Source organism: Macaca fascicularis, chromosome 6 (assembly GCF_037993035.2).
Source record: "Macaca fascicularis isolate 582-1 chromosome 6, T2T-MFA8v1.1".
Taxonomy (NCBI): domain Eukaryota; kingdom Metazoa; phylum Chordata; class Mammalia; order Primates; family Cercopithecidae; genus Macaca; species Macaca fascicularis.
In genome coordinates this window covers 126,620,904-126,646,344 of record NC_088380.1, presented here as the reverse complement: position 1 = coordinate 126,646,344, position 25,441 = coordinate 126,620,904, and the positions used below count along the sequence as shown (strand labels likewise).

At 36.1% G+C, this 25,441-nt stretch overlaps 1 long non-coding RNA gene across 1 annotated transcript in view; it reads right to left on the bottom strand.

The window, feature by feature from the left end:
* Positions 1 to 10,506: 10,506 nt before the first annotated feature.
* LOC123574023 (uncharacterized) overlaps positions 10,507 to 25,441 on the bottom strand; it is a 156,595-nt gene continuing 141,660 nt past the window's right edge. The window contains exon 3 of the long non-coding RNA XR_006698837.2: positions 10,507 to 10,990. This is a non-coding gene — a long non-coding RNA (uncharacterized lncRNA). The remainder of the gene's footprint in view (positions 10,991 to 25,441) is intronic.

Here is a 25,441-nt window from a genome sequence, read left to right as displayed (position 1 = left end):
TGAACAAATTACCTTAGGGAATGCTCTTTGTTACTGATTCACTGCCAATACGAAAAATCATGAAATTGACATATATATTCTTTCTATCCTTTCTTACCTTTATTTATTCATTTATTCTACCATATTTGTGCCTACTATGTACTAGGCATTGTGTAAAGGACCCAGTGATGAACAAAATACAGTGTGGCTTCTGACCTGATAAAACTTTCCATTTAGTGAAGGAGATAGACCACAAACAAGTGAACAAACATAAAGTGCAAAGCTATAGTCTGAGCCACTAGAAAATAAAATGGAGACATATTGAGATAAAATGGTCAAAGGAGGCCCTTAGAGAAGGTAAAATTTAAGTCCTATAGGGAAAGTCTCTACTTGCTCCATTTTTTGCTATCCTTAGATTATCTCCTTTTTTTATTTCTTCAAATTTCTAGTTTAAGTGTCACACCCTTATGCATTTTCTTCTTTTTCATTCATATTTATTTGGTTTCCTTATTAATTTACTCCAATCTCTTTGCTCCATCTTACCTTGGTCACTGTGTATCGAGCCTCTCAGGATGAAATTCATAAGGAAATCAACCATTTTTCTCTGGTATGTGGAAATACAAGTCAAAACTCTTCAATCATTATTTACTTCATATTCATCACTTTGTCACATTTTACTGGAAAATGCTGTTTAAGATGTGAAACAAGCATATTCTCTCACCATTTACTTTGAATTTCTTGTATAACCCGGATCTTTTTTTTTTTTTTAATAGAAACTGAATTAGCCTGTAAGGCTGCTTATCCCATAAACATAACTTGGTTTTCTTTTCTTCTTCCCTTCTGATTCAAAATTGTTATGGGAGATGTCTGAACACTGACAAAGCACCTGCAACATCATATCTCAGCATTAGAAGTTATTTATAACCAGTTTATAAAGACAAGTCAACAAATGTGTTTAACTGTACGCTGTGGCGGATATTGGCATAGCCTTTTCCATTCAAGTCTGCAGTCCAGCAGGCACATGAGACATGTGCCTTCATTATCATGTAATCCAAATGTATCCAGCCCTCACTAGTCTAGTGATAATAAATAGAGTTCATATTAACAGTAATAACTCTAATTTTCCTAACTTTTACCTGATTGCTGAAGCATAGCCTTCCACCTCACCCTGAATCCACACAAAGATTTCTGCAACGGTGTCTCCCAGGTGCTCTTTTCTGTTCCTCCCAGGTGGTACTGATATTATTCAAATTCTGACATGCACTGTGATCCCACACAGGGAACATGGTTCTTTCCATTTTTATTTATAACCCATTCCTCTGGCACCCCGCTTTGCTATGGCACCTAGCTGATTTTACCTGACTCTTTCTTTCCTCGGCATGAGTGTTCTCCAAAGAGGCACCTCAGGGTGCATGCAAACAGTGCATGCTGTCCCATCATCTAATCAGTGGGCTACACTTGGCTGAACACAGCATAGGTGGTCACTGTTTCTTCTGACCACACACCCCGAGGCCTTTTACAGGTGTTGCCAGGAGTTAAAGGAGGCCAGCACAGTGGGATGCTCAGCTTCCCCAGAGCTGCCAGTCTAATCAAAAGTGTTAAGGTGGAGCCTCCACATGTGGTGTAAGCTCCATTCCTCAACAAAATGAATTGAGATCATGCTCCTGTTGGCCTTCTCCCTCCTATATCAGAGGTCAAGAGGAAGACTGTATAACGAGATGGACACCACATCTCAAGATGATGCCAAATCCTCTTGACCATTCAACAGGGAATTCCAAAATTCAACCACTCCCTATCCCCCAAATTCACACTCTTGTCACAATTGTTTTATTCCAACAATGCAAATTGGATCCCCTAATTCTTTCCTCAACACCCTTCTTAACTTCTAAAACTCTTTCATTATGCCCTGTGAAATTCATCATTCGTCATTATCAAAATTCCCTATCTGAATATTTCTGAATGTTTGCCTCAGTTTCTGGCTCTAATAAAAATCTGATTATCATCTCAAAATACTTTTTGCCTTCCCATCTTTCAAGCATTAGGTTTTCCTTTCTTCCCACAGTCATTATAGTATTGGACTTGGAGATGCTTCTTGTTCTCATTGCTACTTCTACCCCATTTTCCCTATGACCTCCATGTTAGTAAATCCAGCGCTCATTGCTAGTCTTTATCAAATATCATTTCTCTGCCACACTTGATGGAGTGAATAACTTGCTTTTTCTTAATGTATTTACATCACTTGCATCCAAGACACCATTCTCTCTTGGTTTTCTCCCAACATCACTGATCATTTTTCTCCTTTTCCTGTAATAATTCTTTTTCTTCTCACTGATCTCTTAATGTAGAAGAGCCCTAGGGTCTCTTCTCTATAAACACTCGTATTCTTGGTGATTTTACTTAGTTTCATGGCTGTAAATTATGTGTGTGTGCATACACATAAATGTATGTATGTATGTATTTGTGTGTATGTATGTGTGTATGTGTGTGTGTGTGTGTGTGTGTATATATATATGTGTGTGTATATATATATATATATATATATATATATATAAAATCAGATCTCCCTCTTGAATTCCAGGCTAGTATATTCAGCAATCCTCTTAACAGCTTCACTTGGTTGTCTAAAGCTACCATGTCCAAAACTGAACTGCCAATTTTACCCTCCAAACTTGCTTTATCCCCAATTTTTCCTTTTTCTACTAAAGGCAATTCCATACTTATAGTTGATCAGGTCATAATTCTTAGCATGATCTTTAATTCCTTCCTTACCTTTACACCACACATACAAAATACCAGCAAATCCATTGGCTCTACCCTCACAATATAACCAGAAACTGATTATATCTGACTTCATCCACTGCTACCATCCTAGTTCCAATCAACGTCTGTTCTAGCATGGATTTCTCTTTTCTTCTTTGCTCCCTTACTGTGTATTCTCAACCCAACAGCCAGAATGCTTCTTATAAAAAGTAAGTGAGATAATAACTATTGTCTCTCTGCTCAAAACCATGCAACAGATCTCCATTTCACTCAAAGTAAAAGCCAAAGTTCCTGATGACCCACAAGACCTGATATAATGCCTGCTACCTCTCTGACTTCATCTCCTAGTTTTATCCCCCTTTTTATAAGCAAAGTGTACTCAAGACTATGGTTTTCAACATTTTGTTCATCTCTAAAAGGTCATTCCCCAGATTTCCACATGACTATTCCCTTCACCTTATTCATGATTTTCCTCAAATTATCTCCTCAGCAAGGCATACTCCATCCATTCTATTCCAAATTCAACCTACAACCTTAATATCACCCCAGAACTCTTGATTCCCTTTGCCCTGCTCTCACGTGTCCTCTTTTCCATAACATTCATCATCTTCTAACTTACTATATCATTAACTTATTTATAATGAGTATTACTCATTGTCTGTCTTCCCTACCCAGAAGGGCAGGGATTTTTGTATTATTCATGGATAGTTTTCTTTCCAAAAGAGTGATTGACATATATTATATGCACAATAAAGGTCTGTTCAATTGGGTTTATTCTGGGATTCATTAAAAGTATAGTAAAATGTGGCACCTGTTCTTTTTTCCTTAAAAAAAAGGGGGGGTTGGGTAAGTAGACTATTCAGGGACATAAATGAAGGAGATTTTATTTCTTCCTGGAGGCACTGAGTAAAGAACTATAAAAAGGTAGAATATCAATGGAGTTTGACAAGTTGGTAAGAATTGTTTGGCAAGTGATGATGAATGGAGAAGGGTATTCCAGCATAAGAAAAAAAATCGACAAACAAAAGTACAGTCAAACATCATAGAATTTATGAAAAGCATTTCGGGGGAGACGAAGGTGGTGCCCAAGGCTTGGAAAACTACCTATCAGATATTATGTTCACTACTTGTGCAAGGGAATCATTAGAAGTTCAAACCTCCTGCTCCTGAATGACTACTGGGTACATAACGAAATGAAGGCAGAAATAAACATGTTCCTTGAAACCAATAACAACAAAGACAAAACATACCAGAATCTCTGGGACACATTTAAAGCAGTGTGTAGAGGGAAATTTATAGCACTAAATGCCCACAAGAGAAAGCAGGAAAGATCTAAAATTGACACCTTAACATCACAACTAAAAGAACTAGAGAAGCAAGAGCAAACACATTCAAAAGCTAGCAGAAGGCAAGAAATAACTAAGATCAGAGCAGAACTGAAGAAGACAGAGACACAAAAACCCTTCAAAAAATCAATGATTCCAGGAGGTGGTTTTTTGAAAAGATCAACAAAATTGATAGACCACTAGCAAGACTAATAAAGAAGTAAACAGAGAAGAATCAAATAGATGCAATAAAAAATGATAAAGGGGATATCACCACTGATCCCACAGAAATACAAACTACCATCAGAGAATACTATAAACGCCTGTACGCAAATAAACTAGAAAATCTAGAAGAAGTGGATAAATTCCTGGACACATACACCCTCCCAAGACTAAACCAGGAAAAGGGTGAATCCCTGAATAGACCAATAACAGACTCTGAAATTGAGGAAATAATTACTAGTCTACCAACCAAAAAAAGTCCATGGCCAGATGGATTCACAGTCGAATTCTACCAGAGGTACAAAGAGGAGCTGGTACCATTCCTTCTGAAACTATTCCAATCAATAGAAAAAGAGGGAATCCTCCTTGACTCATTTTATGAGGCCAGCATCATCCTGATACCAAAGCCTGGCAGAGACACAACAAAAAAAGAGAATTTTAGACCAACATCTCTGATGAACATCGATGCAAAAATCCTCAATAAAATACTGGCAAACAGAATCGAGCAGCACATCAAAAAGCTTATCCACCATGATCATGTGGGCTTCATCCCTGGAATGCAAGGCTGGTTCAACATACGCAAATCAATAAATGTAATCCAGCATATAAACAGAACCAAAGACAAAAAACACATGATTATCTCAATAGATGCAGAAAAGTCCTTTGACAAAATTCAACAACTCTTCATGCTAAAAACTCTAAATAAACTAGGTATTGATGGAATGTATCTCAAAATAATAAGAGCTATTTATGACAAACCCACAGCCAATATCATACTGAATGGGCAAAAACTGGAAGCATTCCCTTTGAAAACTGGCACAAGACAGGGATGCCCTCTCTCACCACTCCTATTCAACATAGTGTTGGAAGTTCTGGCCAGGGCAATCAGGCAGGAGAAAGAAATAAAGAGAATTCAATTAGGAAAAGATGAAGTCAAATTGTCCCTCTTTGCAGATGACGTGATTGTATATTTAGAAAACCCCATCGTCTCAGCCCAAAATCTCCTTAAGTTGATAAGTAACTTCAGCAAAGTCTCAGGATACAAAAATCAATGTGCAAAAATCACAAGCATTCTTATACACCAATAACAGACAGACAGCCAAATCATGAGTGAACTCCCATTCACAATTGCTAGTAAGAGAATAAAATATCTAGGAATACAACTTACAAGGGATGTAAAGGACCTCTTCAAGGAGAACTACAAACTACTGCTCAACGAAATAAAAGGACACAAACAAATGGAAGAATATTCCATACTCATGGATAGGAAGAATCAATATCATGAAAATGGCCATACTGCCCAAGGTAATTTATAGATTTAATGTCATCCCCATCAAGTTACCAATGACTTTCTTCAAAGAATTGGAAAAAACTACTTTAAAGTTCATATGGAACCAAAAAAGAGCCCACATAGCTAAGACAATCCTAAGCCAAAAGAACAAAGCTGGAGGCATCATGCTACCTGACTTCAAACTACACTCCAAGGCTACAGTAACCAAAACAGCATGGTACTGGTACCAAAACAGAGATATAGACCAATGGAACAGAACAGAGCCCTCAGAAATAATACCACACATCTACAGCCATCTGATCTTTGACAAACCTGACAAAAACAAGAAATGGAGGAAGAATTCCCTATTTAATAAATGGTGCTGGGAAAACTGGCTAGCCATATGTAGAAAGCTGAAACTGGATCCCTGCCTTACACCACATACAAAAATTAATTCAAGATGGATTAAAGACTTAAATGTTAGACCTAAAACCATAAAAACCCTAAAAGAAAACCTAGTCAATACCATTCAGGACATAGGCATGGGCAAGGACTTCATGTCTAAAACACCAAAAGCAACGGCAACAAAAGCCAAAATTGACAAATGGGATCTCATTAAACTAAAGAGCTTCTGCACAGCAAAAAAAAAACTACCATCAGAGTGAACAGGTAACCTACAGAATGGGAGAAAATTTTTGCAATCTACTCATCTGACAAAGGGCTAATATCCAGAATCTACAAAGAACTTAAACAAATTTACAAGAAAAAAACAACCAACCCCATCAAAACATGGGAAAAGGATATGAACAGACACTTCTCAAAAGAAGACACTTCTGCAGCCAACAGACACATGAAAAAATGCTCATCATCACTCGCCATCAGAGAAATGCAAATCAAAACCACAATGAGATACCATCTCACACCAGTTAGAATGGCAATCATTCAAAAGTCAGGAAACAACAGGTGCTGGAGAGGATGTGGAGAAATAGGAACACTTTTACACTGTTGGTGGGACTGTAAACTAGTTCAACCATTGTGGAAGACAGTGTGGCGATTCCTCAAGGATCTAGAACTAGAAATACCATTTGACCCAGTCATCCCATTACTGGGTATATACCCAAAGGATTACAAATCATGCTGCTATAAAGACACATGCACATGTATGTTTATTGTGGCACTATTCACAATAGCAAAGACTTGGAACCAACCCAAATGTCCATCATGATAGACTGGATTAAGAAAATGTGGCACATATACACCACGGAATACTATGCAGCCATAAAAAAAAGGATGAGTTCATGTCCTTTGTAGGGGCATGGATGAAGCTGGAAACCATCATTCTCAGCAAACTATCGCAAGGACAGAAAACCAAACACTGCGTGTTCTCACTCATAGGTGAGAATTGAACAATGAGAACACTTGGACACAGGAAGGGGAACATGACACACCGGGGCCCGTTGTGGGGTGGGGGGAGGGGGGAGGGATAGCATTAGGAGATATACCTAATGTAAATGACGAGTTAATGGATGCAGCACACCAACATGGCACATGTATACATATGTAACAAACCTGCACGTTGTGCACATGTACCCTGGAACATAAAGTATAATAAAACAAATAATAAATTAAAAAAAAGGAGTTCAAACCTCAGCATCACACAATTTACCCACGTGGCAAAACTGCATATGTACTCCCTGAATCTAAAATGAGATAAAATAAAACTCCAAAGCTTTTCAAATTATATTATCATGATAATTCATTTTAATGAAAGACAGAAAAAGGGAAAAGTAGTTTGGTTTGAGTAGAATGTAAACTTTGGGAGTAGAAAAATTGAGATAAAATGCTGGAAAATGGAATAGGATTTATAGTCAATGTACTTTAACATCAGAGTCAAAGTTTACACAACATTCTGAATGCAGTATGGAACTAGTAAAGGATTTTAAACACAGAAAGGATAAAATTGGACCGGAGAGATTCACTGGAGTAGGGAGAAAGGGAAAAAAGGAGACTATTCTACAAAGCTGTTGCAATTTTTCAGGTGAGAGATTGTGAGGTACTTAACTAGGCAATGCTGAAGGAATTTTTTTGATATAAGCTTGATATATTCATAGAAAGTGAGTTAGCAAGTCTTGATGATTGAATAAAATTATGAGAAAGGAGAGAAATAGAGATGATAAAGTATGTATTCTGAATGGCTTTAAGTAGAATAAAGAACACAAGATGGGGAAGATGTATTAAGGATTTTTATTTGGAAGTGTATTTGAGAAAACACACTAGAAAAATATGTTTGTGGCCCAGGAGAGAAGTTTAACCTGAAACTATATATTTGTGATTTTTATATTAATGAGCATAAATGAGATACTGTAGAGTATCTGCCCAGTGGGTTCGGAATATATAGAGAGGAGCAAACAATGGTAGAAAGAAATATCTTGAAAATATTCAGAGAGGTGGAGGGAATGATATCATCAAGGACTTAAGGAAGAGGAGGAAGAAAATGAGAAAAGAAGAGTAATCAGGGGTGAAACTTTGAAGTTTAGTAAGTCAAAGCCAGGTGACAACAAGCTCTATATAGTGAATGAATTGATCAAGGTCATTAGAGTGGAAGACATAAAAGATTAGTGAGGTTATAGTGATCATGAGTCATTAACATGGGTGCAGAAAGAACAACAGCAGGGGTTTGGGTTAAGAGAAAGACCTATACATATGCACAATGCATTAAGGCTATATAAATGCAGAAGGCACCAAGAAAAGTAATAGAAAAAGGTGGTTTATTTCTGTGTAATTAGTTAAGCAGATGAAACAAAAGTATTAAATAGCTTTTAATTTTTAGATTAATGATTCAACAAATATATTTAATGATGCTCAGAAAGGGCTGCAGGGCCCTATAATAAGTCAAATATATGAGAAAAAAATAAATGAGCTACCTGTAGAATCATAAAGAGAAATTATCATCCACCAGCCTTGAGTAATCATACATTCAAGAGTCAAAATTTTGTTTCATATGATTTAGTTTCTTATTATGTGGTGTTTCATTTTTATGGAACACTTAGAATTTCTTAGTGGAATAGCAATCACTGATATGAATATTACTTGCCATGAAAAAAAATGATGAACTTGATAGTGATTAATGGCTTCCATTACACTCAGAATTTAGGTTCAATTGCTGGCTCTGTTGATAATAGCACAAAACTCCGCAAAAGAGGAACCGACATTTTAACACATTTCAGAAGTCCCAGATTTGGACTACATGACTTTTTTACTTGTACTTCATTATACAATGTAAGTCTCTATATCTGTCTTAAATTATTAGGTTCATAAATATATCTATCTTAAATATACACGTATGTCTATATTTTAAATAATTATGATATTTTTAAGTAAAGAATAAAATAAAGGAAATCATTCATATTTATTCTCAATAAAAGCCATTGGTCAGGTTTTTCATCTTTTGGTTTCTTTTATATCATAAATCCATTTTCTATTTAATGCCTTGGGATTTAACCACATGATTCACTATACTATGAATGATAATTTTATAGCTGAAGCTTGGAACCATCTCTCCAAAAGCCTATCTCAACATTAAATATTAAGATATCACATTAAAAAGGTAAGAGACACAGGGAGCAGCAAAGATAATTAATGTTACAAGGAAAGAACTACACAGAAAAATAAATGATCAAAGGATAATTCTGGGTTGTCAAGAATTTTTTTAATGTTTCAAAGAACAGAAAAACCCCAGTCCTTTGCACCCGTTTCCTTCTTTCCTTATTCTGCTGATCCAATTTGTCTCTAGCACGCAAGGCAATGCTTAGACCTCAAATGAATGTATGGGGATTTTCTTTACAACTTTTGCTGTGATTATTGTGCTTTGCTTTCAGAACAGAGGAAATGGGAGTTGCCAGTTGTCAAGTACATGTATGTAACAAATGTTTGTTTGCAAATATCTTGCCTTAGGGAAAGAAGAGATGGGAGTTTTCAGTTGTCAAGTTGATTTTAGCATTGAATATATTGTTTTAAGAAAACAAGCATAAGCTTGTATTTGTCAACAATTGCTGACAATAAAAATGTGTTTACTTCAAGTGTGACTATATTTTATCTTGCTAAGGAGTCAGAAGTTAATGAGCTGATAAAAAATAAATCTCCCACTTCTGGTGACTGAAGTAGAAAAAGATAGTCCAAGAAGATCAAAACCTGTGAGAGGAGAGGAACTGCACCAAAGGACCCATCCTGCTGGTCTGGAGCTTGCTGGAGATCCAACACAACTCTCCCACGTTTGGATGCATGTTAAAACTGTGACCCACTAAGACAGGTCCAGTCCAGTGAGATTGCTAACTATCAGATCGATTCCCATGGCTCCTAGATGAAGCCCATTGGCCTCTGCTTGAAACAGATTCATTACTACAGGAAAAGTAGCAAACTGGATGTTGCCATATTGAATTCTGGATATTAACATCCATAATCCAATAAGAAAGGGTCTTATTCAAATACTGAGAAAAGTGAGTGCTTTAGTTTGCCTGAACAGTTTTGTCTTGGGAGGTTGAAAGAGGAAGCTTTCATGATTAGAGTATTTGGAGCACCCTCTAAACTCCATATTAGGACTATGACTTAATTTTTGGTAGCACATCTTAGGGAGGTCAGCAGTATTTTAGTTCCCTGAGTCTAATTAATGATAAGTAACCACAAAGAGTCCTATATGCCCCAGGGAGCTTCTATTAGTACATGAAGCTCTGTAAGCAATGGGGACTGACTTCAAAGGATGCAATAACTATTCCTATAATATGGTGAGGCTTGTCTGGATACTCCCTTGGATCAGCTCCTGACTCCCATTTATGGGTCAACTTTACATTCTGAGAGTGAAATCCTCCATTGTCACAATTTATTCATGAACTCTAACCAAGTGAAGCAGTAACTCGAACAACAAATTTATTCTGGTACCAAAGATTTTATTAATCCATTCCTTCTACTTTTACTAAAGTTAGAAATCACACTCAAATGAGAATTTAATATTTTTCTAATCACAAAAATGAAAATGAAATATTTCTAAATCCACAGGATTAAAGAGCTCTTTTCAGTGTTTCATGTTTTGAAATTATTTCTTTCCACAGTAGTGTTATTAATCTTTCTGGCTTCTTCACCAAACTTGAGTGATCAGGCATCCTGTCTGTTGCTTTCCTTATAATGTGTTCTTCAACAGTGAGCCAAAGATAGATGTCAAGCTTGAAGTAAAGGTTCATTTACCTTCATGTATTTTTCAGGGAAAGCCTCTGATGATTATGTAAGATGCCATTATAATTAATTATCAAATGGATGAGTGAATTTTAAAATGAGACTATAATTCATTGACCAGAATCCTGTTCACCATTCTTCAATTAGGGTGGGCCTTTTCCATCTTGGATTAACATTCTTCTTTCTCCTTAATTGATCTCTTGTCATCCTTGAACAAAAAGTCATTTGTTAGTGCAGGAAGCAGTCAAAGTTAAACAAGGAGCCTACTGATGCTGAAGGGCTCTGTGTCATAGAAAAAGTCATGTGCAAGGTGCTTGCAATAGATGAAAATGTAAAACACACACCACACACCACACACACACACACACACACACATAACTCCATGCTAGAAATTATGTTAACCAGTGTTGATATTCAAAATATGTAACAACTGTAGAGGCAGCATGGGTACCAACCATCAGAATGAATGCAATGTCTAATCAGAATGAGCACTGCATAACCTGCTGGTATAGCTATATTGATACACCTGATTGCATTAGCCTTGAAGAATATAATTGCTCTGTTCATTATTAATTTACTTTACAATTACAAGGTCATTGATAACTTTTAAGCAGAAAACTCTATAATTCTGTAATTTTCATTGACATTTTTAGTGTAAACTGAGAGTAGCAACTTCAAATGCTACAGGACAAGGCAGGAATTAAAAGCCAGGAAGTGCACAAGGGAGCTGGAAGTGGTAAAGCCTGCAAAACAGGAGAGTGCATTCCTCAACCAAAGATGTTCAAATTAAAATATTTTTAAAATTGCTGGCTGGGAAATACAACATAACTCAGATTCCATCTTAGGTTCAAACTAATGAACATGCCAAAGTCCAATAAACCTCTTCAAATGCTGTAAAGTTCTCCAGTCTAAACTAATACTTGGGAAACATGTTGTATTCTCATGATGGACTATGTTATTATGCCACAAAAGTTGAAAAACTTATAATAAAAATTAAACAAAAATCAAAGAAAAAATTTCCTAACGTTTCTCTTAAACTGCAAATGGTCAGGAACTGTGCCTTATGTCATTCTCCTACTGGCACAGTGCTTCTTATTCTATATGTTATCCAATGCAGAATGAAGAATGATTTATTGTTTGTTTCCTTGCTTGTTTGCTCCTTATTTTAACAAAAGAGGGTTTTAATTTCTTCCTGAGTGAATGATGATAAAGTAGAAATAGAAAACTATTTCACGAATGTCGTTATAAATCCTCAAGGGTAACAGAAGAGTAGAGTATTATTACTAAGTTATAGGTAAAACTACCCAATATGCACTTATGGAGGCGAGGTGAAGAAAAAACAGATCTGACCATATATACCACAAATTATTTATTTACTATTTAAGAAAATGGCCAACTCCATATAAGCAAAAACCCTCCATAAGCATCTTGAAACCCACAAAGCTATCCAGAATTGACACACCCCATTACAGAGAATTGACAAGTCCCATTCATTCCGTGGGATTTTATGAGCACCGTAGCAAATTTGTGAACACGCTATGGACCTGATGCAGACATTTCCTGAGCATGCCTCAATCCTAAAGGGTCTTCCAGGAAATACTTTCAGTTATGGAATGAAGGTGAAGAAACCCACAACTTGGGAGGGATCACTGGAACAGAATATAGTGCACGGTTCTTCTTGGGTTTGATAATTCTCCAGCACACATTATAAAACTGAAAAATCTGAAGAATTCTTCATTTAATCCCAATGTCTTGCTTTATTTTAAACCTCAAATCTATAATTTTGTGGCTGAAAATCAAATCAAAAATTTAAGGAAAGTAGGAAAGGGGAATAGATGGAAAAAAGAGAGATAATTAAGTTAACGCAATACAATGACATTCATGCTTGATCATTGTTATTGTCCAGTGACGACTACATCCCAAGGTCTTGGATGAAGAATAAAAATATGTTTCAGACACTAATGAAAGGTTTCTTCAAGGCAACAGAAATTAAAGACATTGATGTCATACCCAAAAAAAATCATGAAACAAAACACTTTTGGAGGCTTGACTGTACAAAATTAGAATCTACACCATCTACTACTTCAAATTCACATTTAAAAATGTATTTTGGGATAACGCCGGTCTATCACACTAACTGATGACAGTTATGGCAGCCAAATGTGTGGTAGGTGATTAAAGACTAGCATCTCCCTATTTTGACATTTGATGAAGTCTGAAAATATTTCTTATACAAGAATGTGTAATAGCTACATTAATCAGCTCTTCAAAGAATTTAATTCTCAAGATGATACTACAGTTTTTTATCCTTCCCTTGTCTATTAATTTCTTAAGGAGAAAAAGGTCATATAATGTCATATAATGAGTAAAGTTCATGTTTGTTTAAGTTTCTACTCTTAAATAGCTATAAATTTTCAAATGCCTTGATATAAGAGAAACTGTTAATTGCATCAATAAAATCTGTATCAAAGATAAAGTTTTAGCCAAAGAATTCAGTATAAACCAGAGGATAAATACGTTTATTCCCAAAATATTAAAAATATATATATTTAGAAGGTCTATCATATATAATATTAACTACAGTTCTCATGCTGTACATTAGATCTCTAGGCTTATTTATCTTATATAACTTGACCTACATCTCCCCATTTCTTCCCCCTCCATGCCCCGGTAATCACTGTCATACTCTTTGTTTCCACATACAGTATTTGACATTTTTTCCCTAAAATTTCACTAAAATCATGCAGTATTTGCCTTCCTCTGTGTGGCTTATTCCACTTAGCATAATATCCTCCATGTCTATCCATGTGTCATAAATTGCACAATCTCCCTTTTTAACTCTGAATATTGTTCCATTGTACCTATATACCACAACTTCTTTATGCATTCATTCATCTATGAACACAGGTTGTTTTCATATCTTGGCTGATGTGTTGTTGAATTTGGTTTGCTAGTATTTTCATCAGAGAAACTGGACCATCTTTTCTTGTGGTATCTTTCTGGCTTTGGTATCAGGGTGGCCTCGTAAAGTAAGTTTGGCCTCATAAAATAAGTTTCAAAATAAGACCGCTACTTTGGTTTTTGGAAGAGTTCAAGAATTGGTATTAATTCTTCTGTGAATGTTTGGTAAGTGAATTTACATATTCTCTATAATATATGCTGAGAAAAAGAAGTCCAGAAATAGCAATGTCAACCATAAAATGCAAATAATACTTAACTTACCATACATTAAGAAATACTACAAAGCCATAGATGAGAACCCATGTAATACTGGTCCAAGAAGAAATGAAGAAATAAATAAAAAAATAAATAAATAAATAAATAAATATAAAAAAAGGAACGCAGAAATTGGAATGGTTGGATAAATGATGATATGAGCTCTGAGAAAAATAACAGCCCAATCTCAGGAGAGTACATAGAACCAGAATAATCAGAGTGAAAGCCAAATCAGCCAGGGAATCCTACTCAGAATATGACTCAAGCAAAAAAAAAAGAAAAATAGACTAAAAGTCTACAAGTCACAGATGTTTCTGGAGGCTAGCAGAGCTCCCAGCAAGCAACATCCAAGTGCAGAACAGGCTATACAATCTAAAAGATTCAGTGTAAAATGAAAATGTGGGTCCCAAAGTACAGAAAAAGTACATTAAAAGTATTAAAATGTAAAGTCCATTCCTTCCTTCCACAGTCTGTCTGTCTCAATTTGTTATGGTGTTTTCATTTGCTATGTAATGTTATTCTAAGAAAATTTAAATTATTACTAAAACTTTTACCATTCATCTTTATATTGTTCAATACCAATCTTAAATGCAAATATAAGAGCATTTAACTCATACATGGAATTAACAAAATTTCAGGCTTTACTTTTTTCAGCTCATATATGAATATATATTATAGTCTTGCCAGAAGAGTGGAAAATCTACAGAAAATTAACACAACTGCTTTTATTTCACTTCTTGATGTATGCACAATCTACTGATAGTCTTTAACTCTGCCTTATTGATGAGTAAGAAGGACTAACAAGAAAAGGAATTATGGGTTGCACTACTTCCCTTTCCTTCTCTTTCATCATTTTTAGTGGAAGTGGTTGGGTAATGCAGGGAAGTACAAAATTATAGGGTCCTCTGGTTATTTGTGTTTCTCAGTGCTCATTGACATATTTCTACATTCAAAGCAAATTATGTTTGAAACAGAAAGCATGGCCTTCAGGGATGTTCACATCCCCACTTTCTCGTTGGTAGATGTAACATGCTTACTGTATACTCCTTTGAGACTTGCTGAACCTCCACATATCAATGACTGTGATAGGTAGAATGCTTAGATGGCCCCCACGTGTTCTTCCCCTTGTTGTGCACACCTTGTCCGATTCCCTCACTTAAATGCAGTGGGCTGTGTGAATGTGATGGGATATTACTCCCATTATTATATTATGTTATGTGGCAAAGGTAAAGGGACTTTACAAATGTAATTAAGGTCCCAACTCAGTTGGTTGAAGTTAATAAAAAGATTGAGTATCCTAGGTGGGTCCTATATAATCAGATGAACCCTTTAAAAGAGAGACTACAGATCAGAAACTCCAAGCAACAGCAGAGACTCTCTCTCCATCTCCCTACACTCCTCCTTTTCCCCTCCCACCATCGAACCATTGTTTTAAAACTTTGAAGAAGCAAGTTGCCATGAACTCTACTGCCATAAGAAAATGAATTCTACCAACAACATGAGGGAGCTTGAAAGCAGATCCTTCCCTTTCTAAGCCTCCCAATGAGAATGCAGCCCAGCCAACTTTGAATACAGCCTTATGAACCCTTAAGCAGAGGATCCCAGTTAAGCAATGCCCAAATTCCTGTCCTACAGAAAGTGTTAGTAATGAACGTGTTCTGTTTTAAACCACTCAGTTTGTGGCAAATTATTATACAGTGCACAAAACTAATATTTGGGTCCATTGGAATTCTGTGCTTATGGAGTATTGCAGTGCTATATGTGAATAGGGCAAGAAGGAACAGTGCGGACATGCATACTGTGTAATGCTTACACACATTTGCTTACACACATCCACCATCATCCCATCAGAATTCACTTATAAAACACAGATTCGAATGTAAAATTATTATGAAGTTCAAATTAGCAATGGCAGAGCATGAAATCAAGCATAAAACCTTTCTATCATGGGGCCCTAGACAACTGCATGTTCATGAAGCTGGCCCTGCCCAGTGGACAAGGACCAGGAACAAGTAGATTACTTCATAAACAGCATATCTTTCTCTGCATGATAAAATATTGTAATCTGTGCCCTTTCCTCTCCCATAAAAGCATACTGTCTTAGGGAGAGTAGTGAGCAATAGGGATAGCAAGCTGAGTACAAAGCATTAACGAACTAAACAGTTTACATGGCCACATCATACGTGCTTTACACTGAATTTTATACTTAATTATTTCACTGCTTTCTATTCCCCAACTCCAACAAATGAGCCCCAAGAGGATTACTAGATTTGTTAAAAAGAAAATTGCAAAAATGCATAATTGCATTTTCTCTGAAATCCAAGCTGTGGAGTGAATAATATATTCTGACCCCATTTTGCTCATGGCACAGGACTTAAACTATTTTTAAAACAAATCCTTTAAAGTTATATAATACCTTGAAGAGTGAATCCCCCCAACTTACTCTCTGGAACTGCGTATAATCATCCTTTTAAGAACTTTTTACTCCTAAAGTGTCCGTAAGGACAAAGATTCTTAGAAAAGGTTTCTTGAAGAATTTTAAGCAAAATCATCAGTGGAACTTGGACAAAATCAACAAATTACTTAATGCCTAAAATATCACAAAATATTATCTTCTAACTGCTCTGAGGACAGAATTTACACAGAAGTTTTTTGGGTTTTGTTTTTTTGTTTTGTTTTGTTTTGTTTTCTCAAATAACCTTGGCATTTGGGAAAAAAATAAAGTAAGTGCTGAATTGTAAGTTATCCTATTCTTCTGAGGGAATGAAAACAGCTGAAGAAAAGGAATTCTGATGAAAAGTATTCCAAAGTAAAATCAGTCCCCAACTCTCTCTTAAGGATTGCAACTCATGTGCATCAGATCCTAGATAGTTTTAAAAGTTCCAAAAATGCATCCTTACACTTTACTGGGAATAACTCCATCTGCAGTCATACTGGCGTGGCTAGAAGAAATCCCAAAGAGAATTCTAATTTCCTATGTCTGATTTCTTCTGCCTCAAATCTTATAGTCAACTTTTATTTTTCCTGTTTTAAACGTTTTCTTCCCTTGACTCAACCTCCTTTTCCCAACACATCTCTATTTTTCTCTTCCATTACCAAACTCCAGACTCTAGTAACCTCACACCAGAATCACTTCAATACTTCTACTGTCTTCCTAAAGTCTTTTTTCTTCTAGGACATTTAATAGAGTGCTACCTAATTAATCCCTCTAAAATGCTATCTCTAAAAATATCAATGCTAAATTATTCAGCCTAGCATCAAAGTCTCTTCCCAATCTAGACTCTACCACCTTTTCGCCCTTGGTGGTTTCCTATGCGTTGAACACAAGGAAATAGCCCAAAAAGCCTCACCAGTTTTTCTGGGAGATACTATTTCTTATAGATAAATTAAACCTACAAATTTCACATTTGTAGATTCAATTCAACATTTCTTAGTCCTCAATTATATGCCAGGCACCATGCTTGACACTGGAGAAGCAACAATGAATGAGACATGACCCTGACTTTGAAGAGCTCACTGTGGTAGGAGAGTTCAAAGGACTCCCCAACCCACCTTGTCACCCCTACTTCTACCACTACAAAATATGTGACAACGGCTAGAGGGGATTATTTATAAAATATTAAGAGAGCACATATAAGGGAGTTAAGATTAGAGAAAGTGGATATAAAAAGACCATGCAAGAGCTACAATAGACAGGTCATTTATTTATCAACCTGATTAGGGTTTCTATTCCTAAATGATATGCAAAATAAGAAAAAAAAAAGTCTTCCTATAGTATCTATGAGGTTGCATATCCCTAAATTAGAATAGAAGCAGAAAAGAGGGAAAGGCAGGAGCCAATCCAGTGTAATGAATAACTTATAGGACTCTGTTGGGAGCAAGCCCCCCACAATCTGGCCATAAACTGGCCATAAACAAAATCTCTGCAGCACTGTGATATGTCCATAATGGCCCTAATGCCCAAGCTAGAAGGTTGTGGGTTTACTGGAATGAAGGCAAGGAACACCTGGCCTGCCCAGGGTGGAAAACCGCTTAAAGGCATTCTTAAGCCACAAACAATAGCATGAGTGATCTGTGTCTTAAGAGTGTGTTCCTGCTGCAGTTAACCAGCCCAACCTATTCTTTTAATTCCACCCATCCCTTCGTTTCCCATAAGGGAAACTTTTAGTTAATTTTATCTATAGAAACAATGCTAATGACTGGTTTGCTGTTAAAATATATGTGGGTAAATCTCTGTTTGGGGCTGTCAGCTCTGAAGGCTGTTAGACCCCTGATTTCCCACTTCACACCTCTATATTTCTGTGTGTGTGTCTTTAATTCCTCTAGAGCTGCTGGGTTAGGGTCTCCCTGACTGAGGTGGTCTTGGAAGGACTCTGTGAATAACCATTTGGGAGAGAGAATTAGAGACAAGGATTAAGTTGGATTCCACGTTCTCAGGTCTGAGTGCCTGAGGGAAAATAGGATGTTTAAGTGACAAAACAGTCGGAATAGAAGGACAGCTGGAGAGGGGGAAAGTAGTGTGGCATTTTGGATGTACTTATGGAAGAGATGTCTCTACTTGTAGCAGGCATTTAAAAATGAGACCTAGAACTCAGTTTTGATGTATACTTGGTGACATGATAAAAACATGAAGAAAGAAATGGAAAAAGAAGAACAAAAAGCCAAGAACAGAATTTTAGAAATCATCTGGATGTGAAGTCAGCAGAACACGATGAAACCAAAATAAGAACATAAATAAGGAGCAGCCAGAAAGTTAAGAAGAGAAACACCACATAATCTAGAACCTTTCAGTCTTATCATACATTACTTTAATGTAGACATGTGGCTTCTCTCCAGCTGATTTCACTGCTCCCAATAGTCACACTGTGGTCAACTGCCACCAGCAAGCTTTATACTTCTAAACAATCAAAATAAAAGAACATATGAGGTTCTACATAATAAATATAGGCCTGCATTTAAAGCCAATGTGTTTTATATTTTTAGTCATAAGCACAGGTCTCTTTACATTAATGTTGAAAGGACCTACAAATAGTTCATAAATTTAGGCCTGTAAAACTGCATACCTCCTACTGATCCACAATACTGCCAGTTTTTATAAGCCTTCTCTGAAGCAGAGTCCTCAACTCGAAAGGCCACAAAAGAATGTTGACTAGGACTGGCCTATGCGTAAGGGACAAACAGTTCAAATGAAGTCAAACATTAGCACTAAGAATTGAATTGTAACCTAACCAACCTACAAATCAAAGTTTTATGATACTTTATTTTTCTTAAATGAAGAGCAATAGGATTTCAGTATCAGACAGACCACTGTCCAAATTCCAGCTCTACTTCGTAATAGTTATGTGACCTTGACAATGTTAGGAGATCTTAGTTTCCATATATGAGAAATGGATGGTTGTGTATAACTTGCAGGGTCATTGGTAAGGTTAAAAAAGATAGCATATATAAATTGCCTACAACAGAGCCTAGTCTATATATCTGTGTAACGTAATTGGTTAGTTTTAAAGAATAACATTAATTTTGTTTGATCTCTTTTCTCTTCCACAATTTTTTCTACTTGTATTAACAAAAAAGCAGCATTTTTGTAATCTGACATTTTCAAGATTCCACATGATTAATGCAATTTCCAGCAAACTTTATGGTTAATTTCTCTAGCTTTTATGGCCATCTATGATTAATGCTCTCTTAGCTAGTAATAAATGTGATAATGTTATGAGTTCTGTAACTTGAAGCATTATAAGTAGAACAAAATGAGATGATTTATGCAATCAGAGACAGGTAAGACAGCCCACACTTGACCCCCATTCAAAAATAAAAAATAATTTAAAATAGGAGTGCAGGCCTGTTTAGAAGAGAAAAAATTTACATCATGCAAAGAAAAGAAACTGTGCTTTAAAAAGGTAGTCTGAACCTTAAGTTAATTACAAAATACAGCATGCTCAGTAACAATGTGGCTTTTTTAAGACAGATTTGCTTCAAGTGAGTCATCGAAGTTCTCTGTGCCTCAATTTCCTTTTCTGTTAAATGATAATGGCAAAATTTAAAATGAAATGATTAACATATACGCTATATATCGGTAAAGAGTACAGTTACTTCTCAACAGTTTGTTGTTGTTATTCTTTCGGGATTCATCAGGGTCCTGAGAACAAACAGAAAAAACTCAGCTAAGGTTATGAAGAGAATTTAATGCTTGGGCTATTTTCAGAGGTATAGGGACCAATAAGAGATATTGAAAGACCCAGGACTGTCAACAATCAAAAGCCATCATTACAACAGGATCTGCAGAGGTAAGCAAGGGGAAGATAATGCTAGCCAACCTGGTGGTCAAAAAGGGTTGCGGAACTACAGCACTCAAAGGGAAGGGGAGAAATATTTATATTTTCCACTGGCTAAACCCAACAGAAAGCTAGAGGGCAAAGAACTGTACAGCCAAGGTGCTGGAGTCCATGGGAATCATCCTCCCTGGATAGGCTCTCCAAGGGCAGAGAAGAGCAGAGAATCAATCGGGGGGATGGAGGGTTAAACAGAGTCTACCCAATCTAAATTATAATTGAATAATTAAATCAAACCCTGTATTCCTCATAGTTACACTTAGGCCAGAGCCTTATTTCGCTCACTGGACTCCTTTCTCAGTTCTCCATCTATTCCAAGTCCTTTTCTTTTGCGGGGCGGGGCAGTGGTGGGGTGGAGGGGAACAGACTTATTATGATAACTGTGCCACATCTGTTATCTTCTGGGTTCTTGATCAGTGAAAGGTAAGCCTTTATTTTGAGGCATTTCTGCTTCTCTTTTACTGCTCCAGTTCATAGTCAAAAGGAATAAAATTCTTGATGATTAAAAAGTGCCATAAGTCTGATAAATCTAAGTTGTCAGTTTGTTCATGCAAAAGACAGAGTGTAAAAATCTAATGAGACTTTTAACATTTTTGTGACTGTTTGCCAAACAGCAATGGTTCATTTTGGTTTTGTTCATTTGCTATACTCTCCTCTATAGAATGATGCATAATGCCAACATCTACCTTTAGCCAAAGCTTTTACGTCCAATCAGCAAACCACCTAAATGCATCAGCCTTAATCTTGTTATCAGTAATCTGGGTGAATTGGTATAAACTTTTGTGTCAGGTGTTAAAATTATTAAGTTACAACAACAGGAATTTTAAAAGAGCCCAAATCTACTCTAATGATGGGTGTGTGTGTGTACATGTAATAGTTAAAATGAAAAAGCATTATATGATTTTGTTACAAACTTCTCAATAACCTCTCAAATTAGGTATTTAGAGACAAATCGTGAAAGACGTAGAAATGGAACAAAAAAGGTTTGTGGGAGTTCTCAGTGAAAAACTAGGCATTTTCTAGGGTACACCCTTCCTCATTATCTAGCAGATGCGTGCCTTTCATTCATAGAACTGTTTACTACTCTGTAGATTGTAGATAACTGATCAAAATGGAAATAATTATTTTTCTGAGTTATTTTAACAATACATAATATTTGCATATATTTATGTGGTATATATATTACTACACGCATAGAATGTGTAATGATTAAGTCAGGATGTTTAGATTATCCATTACCACAAACACTTATTATTTCTATATTTGAGAACAGTTCAACTCATCACTTCTGTTATTTTGAAATGAACAATACATTGTTGTTAACTATAGTCAAAACTATATTTTGTATTATCCTTTAAAGTTGTAATATCTTTCTGGTTTCCTCAATAATTAATGAGTAAATTAAATCTTTGACACATGTTTATTTTATATTTGTGTGTGTCATGATTTTATCTTTTTAATCTTTTACAGGTATTATCATCATTCCCCAGTTTTACAGATGGAGAAACTGAGGATCAGAAAAGTTGAGTAGCCCACTGCAGAACTACTACTATTCTGAACACACAATTGTTGGAGTCAAAGTGCATACTTTTATCATACATGAAAATTTTATTAATGTAAAGAAAATCACATGGATATTATATGCTAGAGCCTTTAATAGAACACTGGATCATATGTAGCATGAAAACCCAACCAACTAATAATTACCACTGATTAGATAATTAGCAACAGTATTGCTAATTACATTTCAACATAGTTTCTGTATGGTAACAAAAATGTTAATAATAGCCTGGTGAAGTATAAACAAAGTAATATTGTACAAACTCAGCAATCAAACATGCCAGTGATTCATTTCAGTTGGAACATTAGGAAGTTTCAAGTATATTTTTCTTCTCTTTACCAGTTCTTTGGATTAGCAGACATTATTAGCTGGTTTTGATTGTTTCATATGTAGTGAAAAAAAAAAAAAACAGAATCAGAGAAGGAGTTAAAAAAAAAAAAAAAAAAACAGGTGGAGGGGCTGAGTATGGTGGCTCATGCCTGTAATCCCAGCACTTTGGGAGGCCGAGGCAGGCAGATTGCCTGAGCTCAGGAGTTCGAGACCAGCCTAGGCAACATGATGAAACCCCGTCTCTACTAAAATTTAAAAAAAAAAAAAAATTTAGCCAGGTTTGGTGGCACATGCCTGGAGTCCCAGCTACTCAGAAGACTGAGGCAGGAGAATTGCTTGAACCTGGGAGGCGGAGGTTGCAGTGAGCCAAGATCATGCCACTGCACTCTATCCTGGGCAACAGAGCGAGACTCCGTCTCAAAAAAAGAAAAAAAAAAGATAAAAAGGAAAAGAAAGAGAGAGAGAGAGAGAAACAAGTAGAGGATGATGTTGAGGAGGAGCAGCAGGCTTCAGCATACGATAAATTAAAATAACATACACATGGAGTCAGGAATTCTGTTCTGTACACTGGGCAAGTTATCTATTTAGAGTCAGATCCTTCATGTATAACATGGGGATATGACCACCTAGCACTAAGCTACTAAGGTAAAATGAGATAGTGACTATACACCGTCTGGCACACAAGTAAGGTTTTAGTATCTTAATTCCCTTCTTTCAACTCTACCCCTGCTCCAGATCATTCCATAGCCCTCAAAACACAATGAGGCAGTACACAACAAGAATTTAGAATATACTTTACTATTAAGTAGTCTTGGAGAGCAAATAGTGAACCTGAATGTTCAACTAAATTTTTTTCCAGTCAGCACCTGTAAGATATGAATTCTCAGTAGCACACTTACAAAACAGCTAATTTCAAGGCTCACATAAATGTAATGAAATATTTGTTTTCTTGAAAAAATGTAAGACAAGCAAGTGGCATATGACTCAGAAATTCTGATATCCATAAAATAGTGTCTCAGAAAAAATTTATAGTGGTTACAGTTTGACAACCTGGAAGGACAACTTTTAGGTTATGGTTATCTTTGTATACAGCTGAAGTGTCAAGCTAATATGCAGTCTTTAAACCATTTATACAATGCTCTGCATTTCCTCACTTAGTTTCTTTTCTCAGGGGTGCAGGGGGAAGGGGATGGGAGGATGTTTGTTTTAAATCAGATTCCCAATTTAGTTCATGAAGGATAAGTAGTAAAACATTAAGAACATCCATTTTTATTCTTCTAGCTTCTTATATGTTCCTCAGTAACTTCTCAAATTTCTTCCTCTTCCAAATCTTTTAAAACTTTTCATGCTCATGAATCCTCTCTGAATTAAACATAGAAACATAACTGTAAACCTTCTATAAACAAGCCAAAACCATCTTCATCTTTTATACTAAATATAAAATATTAAGCAAAAACATTATTTTTGAGTGGCCAAGTCACTCAGTATATAATAGTTAGCAACCACTATAGAGGTTTCCATCCTATAGAAAGAAAAAGAATTGCCTTAAAGAGAACACAAAAGAAGAGCATAAATTATGAGTCATTCCCTGAAGCTCTGGCAATCAATAATAGGTTAAAAAGCCATCTTAGACACACAGATGTTAAACGTGGTGCAGTTTCTTTTGAGCAGAAGTCTATTTCAGGTTTCTTGAACTCTGACTTAGTTTGAACACATACCATGGAGGTCACCATAGTACAGCCTACATGTATATGTAGACTGCGTGGCCTGTACCTATCATGTTAGGCATTTTTGTTCACTTTGAGAGTAAAGAGGATCAATTATACAATCCCATTATGGACCAACCTTCTACCATTGGCACCCCATCTTGGTCACTAAATATCACAGCAAGTTCATATATGCACATAACCTATGGTGGTATACTCATAATGGTTATCAGGGAATCAGACAGTGCAAATAAAATTATCACAGCTATATTCAGAAAGGGTTAAACCTGTAATCAAAAAATGTACCAGTAAATAATTGGGATTGGAGTTCTACAAGATAATTCCTAATTGGTTTGAAGCTTTGGAAAATAGCTACGGATGGTAAGTTTGTTGTCATTCTTTACCAACAAAAAATGTGCCAATGGGTAATTTAATCCTAAACCTTTCTTCCTTTTAGGGATCCTCTGTTTCAACTCAAACTAATTTAAAACAAAGTTGTAAATTGAAATTCAGTTCTGGCACAAAGTACTGGAATTAGCATAGACCTTACAAGTTAAAGGCTCAGTAATCCCAAAAACTGCCCCCACTTCAGACACCAGTCATAAGTTCAAGTGATCGCCAGGCTATCCACACCACTGAACAACTGGCTACAAATTTGGATTTCACCATATTAAGTCCACTCACACTTAATTTGCTGAATTCAGGAAAGTACTTTACTTACAATTATAGTTATATATATATATATATATATATATATATATATGATGCAACTCAAGAGCAGCCAAATGAAGAGGCACACAGGACAAGGTCTTGGTGCATTCCAAACACAGAACTCCACAGCCTTTAACTCATGAAATCAGGGTGTGTCTTCCTCCTGGCACGTTAATGTGCTCATCAACCACAAAACTCCACTGAGCTTCAGCTCCAGAGTTTTTATTGGGGTTCATTAATTCTTTGGAATACAGAATTAAAATCAATCTCCAGCTTTCCCCAGCTCCCTGGTGGTTAGTCTATATCAAAGTTCCCTCCCTCTAATCATGTGATTTTCTGTGGCCAGCCTTCATTCTGAAGTTACCCAGGGTACCACTATGTGTTACCTCATTAGCATAAACTTAGGCAGATTCGGGGGGCTTATAAATAACAAGGACACTCTTATTTTTCAGAAAATCTCAAGAGCTTAGAAGTTCCCTCCCAGAATCAGGGACAATATCCAGCCAAATCCTTTATTACACACCATGGGATGATTATATGCATTGTAATATCAAGTGGGCCAAAAACAAGGCCTGAATATGTAACTGATGATCAAATAATGTATTAAGAAATATAAACGACTTGTTTCTTCTACACCAGAATCACAGATCAGCTTTACTATTCAAAGCCATCTGTTCACCCAGCTTATTCTGGTGTTAGGAAATAATGGGACTTGAGTCTGAGAACTGAACCACTTCAGGAGCATTGGCACCATGTACATGGAATCACATAATCTACACCATTGGCATCTTAGTCTCTCTTAT